This window comes from Mandrillus leucophaeus, unplaced genomic scaffold (genome assembly GCF_000951045.1).
Source record: "Mandrillus leucophaeus isolate KB7577 unplaced genomic scaffold, Mleu.le_1.0 Scaffold9, whole genome shotgun sequence".
Classification (NCBI taxonomy): domain Eukaryota; kingdom Metazoa; phylum Chordata; class Mammalia; order Primates; family Cercopithecidae; genus Mandrillus; species Mandrillus leucophaeus.
The window spans coordinates 8,741,200-8,750,840 of record NW_012109807.1 but is presented as its reverse complement, the minus strand read 5'-3'; the positions used below and the strand labels follow the sequence as shown (position 1 = coordinate 8,750,840).

The 9,641-nt window shown below is 49.9% G+C and overlaps 1 long non-coding RNA gene across 1 annotated transcript in view; it reads left to right on the top strand.

The window, feature by feature from the left end:
* The first annotated feature begins 1,245 nt into the window (after positions 1–1,245).
* LOC105531656 overlaps positions 1,246–9,641 on the top strand; it is a 40,790-nt gene continuing 32,394 nt past the window's right edge. The window contains exons 1-5 of the long non-coding RNA XR_001004840.1: positions 1,246–1,336; positions 3,065–3,232; positions 6,325–6,426; positions 7,795–7,885; positions 8,009–8,092. This is a non-coding gene — a long non-coding RNA (uncharacterized LOC105531656). The remainder of the gene's footprint in view (positions 1,337–3,064; positions 3,233–6,324; positions 6,427–7,794; positions 7,886–8,008; positions 8,093–9,641) is intronic.

The window sequence follows — 9,641 nt, the reverse complement described above, 5'->3', positions numbered from 1 at the left end:
TCCTGGAACAGGGACTTCCCTCACAGCCTCAGAGAAAACCAGCGCTGCTGACGTCTTGATCTCAGACCTCCAGCCTCCAGAACTGGGAGACGATTCAGTCAGCTCCTACACAACACAGGGTTGAATTGTGCGGGTCCACTTCTATGCAGATTATTTTATTTTTTCTTTTTTGAGACAGAGTCTCTCTCTGTCGCTCAGGCTGGAGGGTAGTGGTGTGATCTTGGCTCACTGCAGCTTTCACCTCCCAGGTGCAAGTGATTCTCCTGCCTCAGCCTCCCAAGTAGCTGGGACTGTGGACACTTGCCACCACACCTGGCTAATGTTTGTATTTTTAGTAGAGAAGGGGTTTCACCGTGTTGGTCAGGCTTGTCTTGAACTCCTGACCCCAAGTGATCTGTCTGCCTCGGCCTCCCAGATTGCTGGGATTACAGGCGTGAACCACCGTGCCTGGCCCTATATAACTCTTTGTGCGAGTTTTTACCGCTAAAAGATATCTGCCGTGTCAGCCATGGAACACACACTGTGAGAACATGAAGCCTCAAGGGCAGGGCTGGCTACACAATTTGTGGGACCCAGTACAAAATGAACATGGGAAAAAACTAGAAAAAAGCGTAGTACAAGGTACTAAAATAGAAAGATTTTTCCTTTGAAAACAGTTTAATACTTATAAGATATAATAGAGGGAAATAGTGACACATGAGTAACAAAATGGGCGTATCACTTGGTCTGTGCTATTTTGGTGTTATAATTTTACCTAATACAATAAATAGCAACACTTTGTTAGTGAGGTGGGGTTTCACCATGTTGGCCAGGCTGGTCTGGAACTCCTGACCTCAGGTGATCACCCTGCCTCAGCCTTCCAAAGTGCTGGGATTACAGGTGTGAGCCTCCGCACCCGGCTGTGATGTCTTGATTGATCACAGGATTTTTCTGGCTATTCTAACTACTTCCAATTCGCTTCAGCCAATTTAGTTGAGTTTTTGTCACTTGTGACTTCAGAGTCCTGGTTAATATCCTGTTGCCCTCAGGACATGCGGGATGGAGGAAGGCACCAGGGAGCCGAGGGAAGTGAGCAGAGAGGCAGTCACTTCAGGGCCACCATCATGGCTCCTGTCACTGTCCACAGACACAGGCCCTTCCCCTTCTCACGGGCAAGCAGGCCCCACCTCACTTCCGGGTGTGACTTCACAGACCGTCAGGTTCCGTGGTACCCTGGAGTCCACAGCCGCTGAGTCTGAAGGGTCTTCAGAAGACTGGCTTCTCCCTGATGGTTCATGGACTAAGGCAAAGATGAGCAGAGCCATGGCCCTCTTTTTTGTGCTCTGCTGGATCCAAGGTATGTTGCTGTGGCAGCTGGAGAGAAACATGGGCCTCGCCTCCAGCCTAAGTGGGGCAGAGGAGGGCGTTCCCTTGCACAGTGGGGAGCGCAGATGCTCTACCTACTCAACCTTCTTTACCTCCCCAAATCTACCCTTCAGGGTTTATTACTTGGGAGAAGGGGGTAACTGAAAACATTCTCCTAACTTTGAAGCTATCTCAAAATTCAGAACTCTATAGGAGGGTGGCATACATCCATATTTTAACTTTTCATTGTAAGAATTTCCAAACATATGCAAAAGTAGAAAGATTAGTATAAAGAACCACCATGTGCTGCTGGGCGCAGCGGCTCACGCCTGTAATCCCAGCACTTTGGGAGGCCGAGGCGGGTGGATCACGAGGTCAGGAGATCGAGACCATCCTGGCTAACATGGTGAAACCCCGTCTCTACTAAAAATACAAAAAATTAGGTGAGCGTGGTGGCAGGCGCCTGTTGTCCCAGCTACTCGGGAGGCTGAGGCAAGAGAATGGCGTGAACTCTGGAAGCGGAGCTTGCAGTGAGCAGAGATTGCGCCACTGCACTCCAGCCTGGGTGACAGAGCAAGACTCTGTCTCAAAAAAAAAAAAAAACAGCATTCGGCCAGGTACAGTGACTCAGTCCTGTAACCCCAGCACTTTAGGAGGCCAAGGCAGGAGGATCCCTTGAGCTCAGGAGTTTGCAACAAGCCTAGGCAACAAAATGAGAGCCTCTCTGTATAAAACATTAAAAAATTAGCCATGCATGGTGGTGCGTGCCTGTGGTCCCAGCTACTAGGGAGGCTGAGGTAGGAGGATCACTTGAGCCCAAAAAGTTGAGGCTGCAGTAAGCTGTGATCACACCACTGCACTCAAACTTGGGCAACAGAGGGGGATCCTGTCTCAAAAAAAAAAAGTAGTAATAACTTTATAGAGATATAATATATAATAAAATTCACCCTTAATTTTATTTTCCTATGTATTATTATTATTTTTGAGGCAGAGTCTCCCTCTGTCACCCAGGGCTGGAATGCAGTGACACAATCACAGCTAATTGCAGCCTCCACCTTCCAGGCCCAAGGATCCTCCCTTCAGCCTCCCAAGTAGTTGGGATCATAGGCATGAACCACCACACCCAGCTAATTTTTTAAATTTTTGTAGAAATAGGGGTCTTACTGTGTTGCCCAGGCTGATCTCAAACTCCGAGGCTCAAGTGATCCTCCTGCCTTGGCCTTCCAAAGTGCTGGGATTACAGGCATGAACCACCACATCTGGCCACATGTACCCTATAAAAAGTATATAATTCAGTGGTTTTTATTATACTCACACAGTTGTGAAGCATCACATCACTATCTAATTTTATTTAATTTTTAATTTTTAATTTTTTGAGATGGAGTATAGCTGTCTCGCCCGGGCTGGAGTGCAATGGTGATATCTCGGCTCACTGCAACCCCTGCTTCCCAGGTTCAAGCAATTATCCTGCCTCAGCCTCCCAAGTTGCTGGGATTACAGGCGCGTGCCACCATGCCTGGCTAATTTACTAAATTAGTAAATTACTAGTAAATTAGTAATTACTAAAATACAATTTTTAGTAGAGATGGGGTTTCATCATGTTGGCCAGGCTGGTCACGAACTCCTGACCTCAGTGGATCCTCCCGTCTCAGCTTCCTGAGTGACTGGGACCACAGGTGTACAGCACCATGCCCAGATAATTACTTTTTATTTTTTGTAGAGTCTGGGTCTCCCTATGTTCCCCAGGCTGGTCTCGAACTCCTGACCTCAAGTGATCCTCCCACCTCGACCTCCCACAGCGCCGGGATTACAGATGTGAGCCACCGCACCTGGCCTGAATTTTCCTCTAGTTCAAAAAGTCCTGATGAAGGTTTGGCTAAAATATTTGGTGAGTTACCCCTCTTCCTGTGGAACCTCAGGCTGGATTTGAAGAGTTGCCTGCATGGCCCTCATGGTCTCCCAGGTAACCTGTTCTCACTGCTATGAAGGCAAGGCAGGTGCTCTTTCTTGAGGCTAGAATCTGTTTGTCTACGTGTCAAAGTCTCAATAAATTAAGCAAAACAGACGATAAACACCTCAAAAGGACCCTACTGAGCATGAGTGGAGCAGAGCAGGGCCGTGTGGGAGCTCACTGAGTCTGCAGCGTCAGATGCCACCTCACACCATGACACCCCTGCCTCGCCAGTTTCTGCTCTGAGGCCCCAAGGCCGAGCTGAACCTCCTCCAGGGGTTCTCAGCCCTAATTGAGTATGAGAACCCCTGGGACAATCCTCTTTTTAACAATTGAGACATTCCACACACAACCCGCATCAGATTTTGGGGTGTGGGGATAGACCTTCGCATTTGTAGTTTTCTAATCCTCCAGGGGACACTAGGCTGAGACTCACTGGTCCCCACTCTAAACCTTCCATTGAATGTATGAGAAAAACTGAGGCCCAGGGAAGTCCTCTTTAGCAGAGAGCTGAGACGGAGAAAAGGGTTCTGAACCACAGCTGTCTGCTGAAGGAAGCTGTGCAAATGCCAGTGAAGTCTCTCCTGAGGGTGCCTGGGCTGTGCGTCGGGAGCGAAGGTTGAGGGTCGCCTTAGGTGTGAGAAGGAGCAACCGGGACAGTGGCACTGATGCTTCCCCCTGGGTTGGGAGGCATTCGGATCACAGAGCGATGCCTGTTCGTTCCTGCTTGCAAGACAGCAGATCTCTCGACACCCGGTGGGTCTCCGTTCCGGCAGCTGTCCGTGTCAGGAGCGCTGGGCTTCCTCCTCCCCATGGGAGCCATCACAGAGGCCTCGGGCAGTCTGCATAGACCGCTGCCTGGCAGGTGGCCAGGAGGGATGAATGAGCAGATGCAGGCAGCACTTGCAGTCCCCCTCGCTGTGCCCTCAGCACCTGCTGTCTAGGAGGCAGAAGCCTTGTCTCAGCCTTGCAGGTGACCCCGGTGTCTCTGAATGCAACCCCATATGTGTAGGAGGTGGGTGATTGCATCTGAAGATGGGAGAAGAGTTGGGGGTTTGCAAAGCTCCCATCACCCCTCAAGAGCCCACTGACCGGCCCAGCACCCGCCAGGTGGGCCTTGGCATTGGAGGCCACAGCTCAACTCTGCAGTTCCCTCTGGGCAGCATTTCCAGGGACTCATAGGTCCCCATGGTCCTCAAGGAGGGGTGGTGAGAGCAGCTCCTCATTGTCCTGGTGACCCTGATGGTTCATTTTCTGGTGTCTCTGTGGTGAGCTCCTGTTACGTCAAGCGAGTGAAAACCACTGAGAACCAGCAGCCCCAGAAATGCACCGAGAATAAATACAGGATGAGTGGGGTTTGTGAGGACTGTTTTCTGTGACTTAGCAAGGACAGCCTGGAAGGGGAAGTAAAACTTCTGCTTCCCAGGGAAGCCAGAAGCCTGAGAACTTAAAAGGGAAGGAGAACTTAATATATTTAAAAAATGTAACCCTCATGGATGAGCAACAGTTTTCCAAAGAAAGAGCTTTCCGAGCTTATAGAATCCGTTCTGCTTTGTTTCTGCCCCCGTGGCTCCCACCCCTGTTTTTGTGGGTGCAGTTTTTTTTTTTTTTTTGAGACGGAGTCTTGCTGTGTCACCCAGGCTGGAGTGCAGTGGCTGGATCTCGGCTCACCGCAAGCTCTGCCTCCCAGGTTCACGCCATTCTCCTGCCTCAGCCTCCCGAGTAGCTGGGACGACCGACAGGCACCCGCCACCTCGCCTGGCTGGTTTTTTGTATTTTTAATAGAGATGGGGTTTCACCGTGTTAGCCAGGATGGTCTCGATCTCCTGACCTCGTGATCCGCCCATCTCGGCCTCCCAAAGTGCTGGGATTACAGGCTTGAGCCACCGCGCCCGGCCAGGCCGAGCTGGTTTTCTTCCCCTCCTGTCTTCCCTGGCCCTTGCTTTGTAGTTCTGTGTGACTGTGTCATGTCTGGTTATATCTGTGTATACTTCTGCCTCTCCCACTATCTAGATGGCTCGGGGAGGCACAGCACACACCAGGTCACCTTCCTCCCTGAACCCCCAGCACCTCGTCCTGTGTCTGTGCAGAGATAAGGCTGGCTGAAAGCTTGTGTGAATGATCTGAAGTCTTCTACTCTAGTCCAGTCTCCAGGAGAACTGTGATCTTTAGGGGCGTGGGCTTGGTTCCTCTGTACAGTAATGGGTCATAAAAGTGAGTGGTCAAGATCATCCCGGTGAGGGCAGTCCTTGTGGTGCCATAGTTGCTGTACCAGTTAAGAATGCGCCTGGGCCGGGCGCGATGGCTCACGCTTGTAATCCCAGCACTTTGGGAGGCTGAGGCAGGCAGATCATGAGGTCAGGAGATCGAGGCCAGCCTGGCTAACACGGTGAAACCGTGTCTCTACTAAAAATACAAAAAATTAGCCGGGCGAGGTGGCGGGCGCCTGTAGTCCCAACTACTCCTCAGGAGACTGAGGCAGGAGAATGGCGTGAACCCGGGAGGCAGAGCTTGCAGCGAGCTGAGATCGCACCACTGCACTCCAGCCTGGGCGACAGAGCGAGACTCTGTCTCAAAAAAAAAAAAAAAGAATGCACCTGGCTGCAATTACCTGAAAACCTGACGTACAGTGGCTTAAACAAAGAGTGGTTTTTTTCCTTCTGTCATAGCAATCTGGGAGCGGCCACTGTGGCTTTGGCACAGGAGGCTGGGAAAGGCCGCTTCTCTGATATCATCGGGGGCCTCCCCAGCGCTTGTGTGGCAGACTGACAGCAGGAAGAAGGAGGAGAATGAGAGCACTGAGTATCATGAGATTTGGGGTCATATATCTTTAGTGGGCAATGTTTGCTACCCCGAATGTCTCCTGCCATTAAAATGTTCTGCAAGTGATTTAGGTAGTTGGAGTTTCCTTCCCTATAATGTCCAATATCCATTGCGTTTGTGTCATGCATTCGTTGTATTCGTCGTCTGCTTTAGGTACTTAGCAAACTATTGCTGGTATTAACATGCCTTTGTTTACTTCACTGCAGATGAAATTCTGCTGCAAGTGTTTTCCAAGGCTCCGTATGACCCATCGTTTGATGAAACAAGAACAGCAGTCAGACCCATTACAAAGAGAAACACACAAAAAAGCAAGTACATGTCGGTAACCTGACATGCGTACGTACCTCTGCAGACCTCTGTGTTATCTCAAATGTGCGATGCTAGCATTTTAGCGTTCCTCAAATTAACTACTGGGGTGGTGGGGGGCAAAGCCAAACTGAGATGTGAAGAATTCTCTGAAATCCCCTCTACAGTCTTCCTCCCAATATGGGAGTCTATAAGCTTCAGTGTGGATATCCCTGTATTTTGGGGTGATCCCTGATGTGCAGTGTCAGGCACGTTCTGCCACTGTGGAGGCTGTGCAGAGGACAGAAGCCCGGCTTGCAAGTGGGGTTCACTGTTCCTTATAACAGGAGCTATGAGCTATAAAGCTATTCACCGGCACTTTATAGGTCACTGCCCGTGAGTGCCCAAGTCACCAGCTTGGGAGAACAATGTCTTCCTACGTCCCTCCCTGTCACCCCTGCCGTCATTCTGCCCCATCCTCTGTAAAATATTTGCCCGGAGAAGCAGAGCCGATTTCTCCTCCAGCACTGACGCTCCAATGCCAATGCTGAGAGGAAGCAGCTGGCCACGTATGCAAAACTAATGCATATTAACCCCAAATCACATGAAGAAAAGAGAACCCTGGAAGGTGGATATCGTGTGAATTAGGAAGAAAAGTAACGATGAGTAATTAGTTATCAGAATAAGCCAGCTTTGTGTGCTGTGAATTATAAGACTCTCAGTAAAGCAGTTCAGTAACTAATCACTCTGCCAAGGCATTCCATAAGCCTTTGAGAAAAGATATGAATATTTCACTGCATAATCTCAGTAGCTTGCCCTGAATCATGTTTTATGATGCTCCCTTGGCTGATACATTATGAGGAATACTTTTTTTTTTTTTTGAGACGGAGTCTGGTTCTGTCGCCCAGGCTGGAGTGCAGTGGTGTGATCTCAGCTCACTGCAAGCTCCGCCTCCCGGGTTCACGCCATTCTCCTGCCTCAGCCTCCGAGTAGCTGGGACTACAGGCACCCGCCACCTCGCCCGGCTAGTTTTTTGTATTTTTTAGTAGAGAGGGGGTTTCACCGTGTTAGCCAGGATGGTCTCGATCTCCTGACGTGATCCACCCGCCTCGGCCTCCCAAAGTGCTGGGATTACAGGCGTGAGCCACCGCGCCCGGCCACTAGGAACACATTTTTAGCAAAGTGCTTGCCTGATTAAGTATATCTTTTCTTAATGATTCATCAGTGTCTTATTAACAGAGAACTGTCCACTTGTCATTTATTGGATCAAAGTGATTGTGCTTGAAATCGTTTGGCATACACCATGCAGGCCTTTCTACCAGTTTTCCCGTAGAGTTAATCCTGCCCTGTGCACACATCTCTCAATGCTTATGCATATTGTCTGTCAAGAGACCATGTGAAAATGAGCTTAGCCCCTGGTGTTGTGTTGGAACTTCAGATGCTTGCAGACACTTCATGACTGCTCTGTGACACTCAGAACAGGTGGGTTCAGGCTAAGTGCATGATGCTGTCCTCAAAATGCCATACAGAAGAGTATCAATTTAAAGGGAATACTTGCAGATCCAATGAAAGACTTAATCACAGCCATGGTTTATTTTCCCATAGGCTATTCCCAACCAAAGAGCTTGAACGATGCTGTATTTGCATCAGGTTCAAAGGAACGAGAGGAACATTTGGCTAAAATATTTGGTAAGTAGCCTCCTGCCATGAAGCCTTTAGCCTGTGTTTGAAGAGTTACCTGCTTGCATGCTTGTCCCTGGTTGTCACTCAAGTAGCCTGTTCCTGCTGCCTTGAGGGGAAAGCAGCTGCTTTGCCTTGAGGCTAGAATCTGTTTCTCCATGAGTCAAAACCTCAATAAATTAAGCCCAACGTGGAAAATAAACACCTGGAAAGGATCCTGCTCCTCAAAGAGTGATCTCTGGAGCAGGAGCATCTGGTAGTGTGAGAATACCCTGGGGAGACTGTTTAAAAGAGACACTCCAGGCCGGGCACGGTGACTCAGGCCTGTAATCCCAGCACTTTGGGAGGCTGAGGTGGGAGGATCACCTGAGGTCAGGAGTTCGAGACCAGCCTGGCCAACATGGTGAAACTCCGTCTCTACTAAAAATACAAAAATCAGCCGGGCGAGGTGGCACGCGCCTGTATTCCCAGCTACTCGGGAAGCTGAGGCAGGATAATTGCTTGAACCCGGGAGGTGGAACTTGCAGTGAGCTGAGATCATGCTGCTGCACTCCATCCTGGGCAACAGAGCAAGGCTCTATCTCAAAAAAAAGAAAAAAGAAAAAAAGAAAAAGGATAAAAAGAGACACCCCGTGGCCGGGCGCGGTGCCTCATACCTGTGATCCCAGGGCTTTGGGAGGCCAAGGCGAGAGGATTGCTGGAGGGCAGAAGTTCGGGACCAGCCTGAGCAACATACCAAAAACCGCTAAAACAACTCCCCCGGACACATGACAAATTAGCCAAGTGTGGTGGCATGTGCCTGTGGTCCTAGCTACTCGGGAGGCTGAGGTGGTGAAGCAGGACGAGCCACAGACAAAACTCCTCAGACACCGAGTTACAGAAGGAAGGGGTTTATTCGGCCGGGGGCATCGGCAAGACTCCTGTCTCAAGAGCCGAGCTCCCCGAGTGAACAATTCCTGTCCCTTTTAAGGGCTCACAACTCTCAGGGGGTGCGTGCGAGAGGGTCGTGATCAATTGAGCAAGCAGGGGGTACGTGACTGGGGGCTGCAGGCACCGGTAATTAGATGGGAACAAAACAGGACAGGGATTTTCACAGTGCATTTCTGTACAATATCTGTGATCTATAGATAACATAACCGACTAGGTCAGGGGTTGATCTTTAACTACCAGGCCCAGGGTGTGGTGCCAGGCTGTCTGCTTGCGGATTTCATTTCTGCCTTTTAGTTTTTACTTTTTCTTTCTTTGGAGGCAGAAATTGGGCATAAGACAATATGAGGGGTGGTCTCCTCCCTTAGTGGGAGGATCTTTTGAGCCCAGGAGTTTGAGGCTGCCATGAGCTATGATTGTGCCACTGTACTCCAGCCTGGGCAGCCGAGCTATACTGTCTATTAAAAAAAAGAGAGAGAGGCCGGGCGTGGTGGCTCAAGCCTGTAATCCCAGCACTTTGGGAGGCCGAGACGAGCGGATCACGAGGTCAGGAGATCAAGACCATCCTGGCTAACACGGTGAAACCCCGTCTCTACTAAAAAAATACAAAAAACTAGCCGGGCGAGGTGGC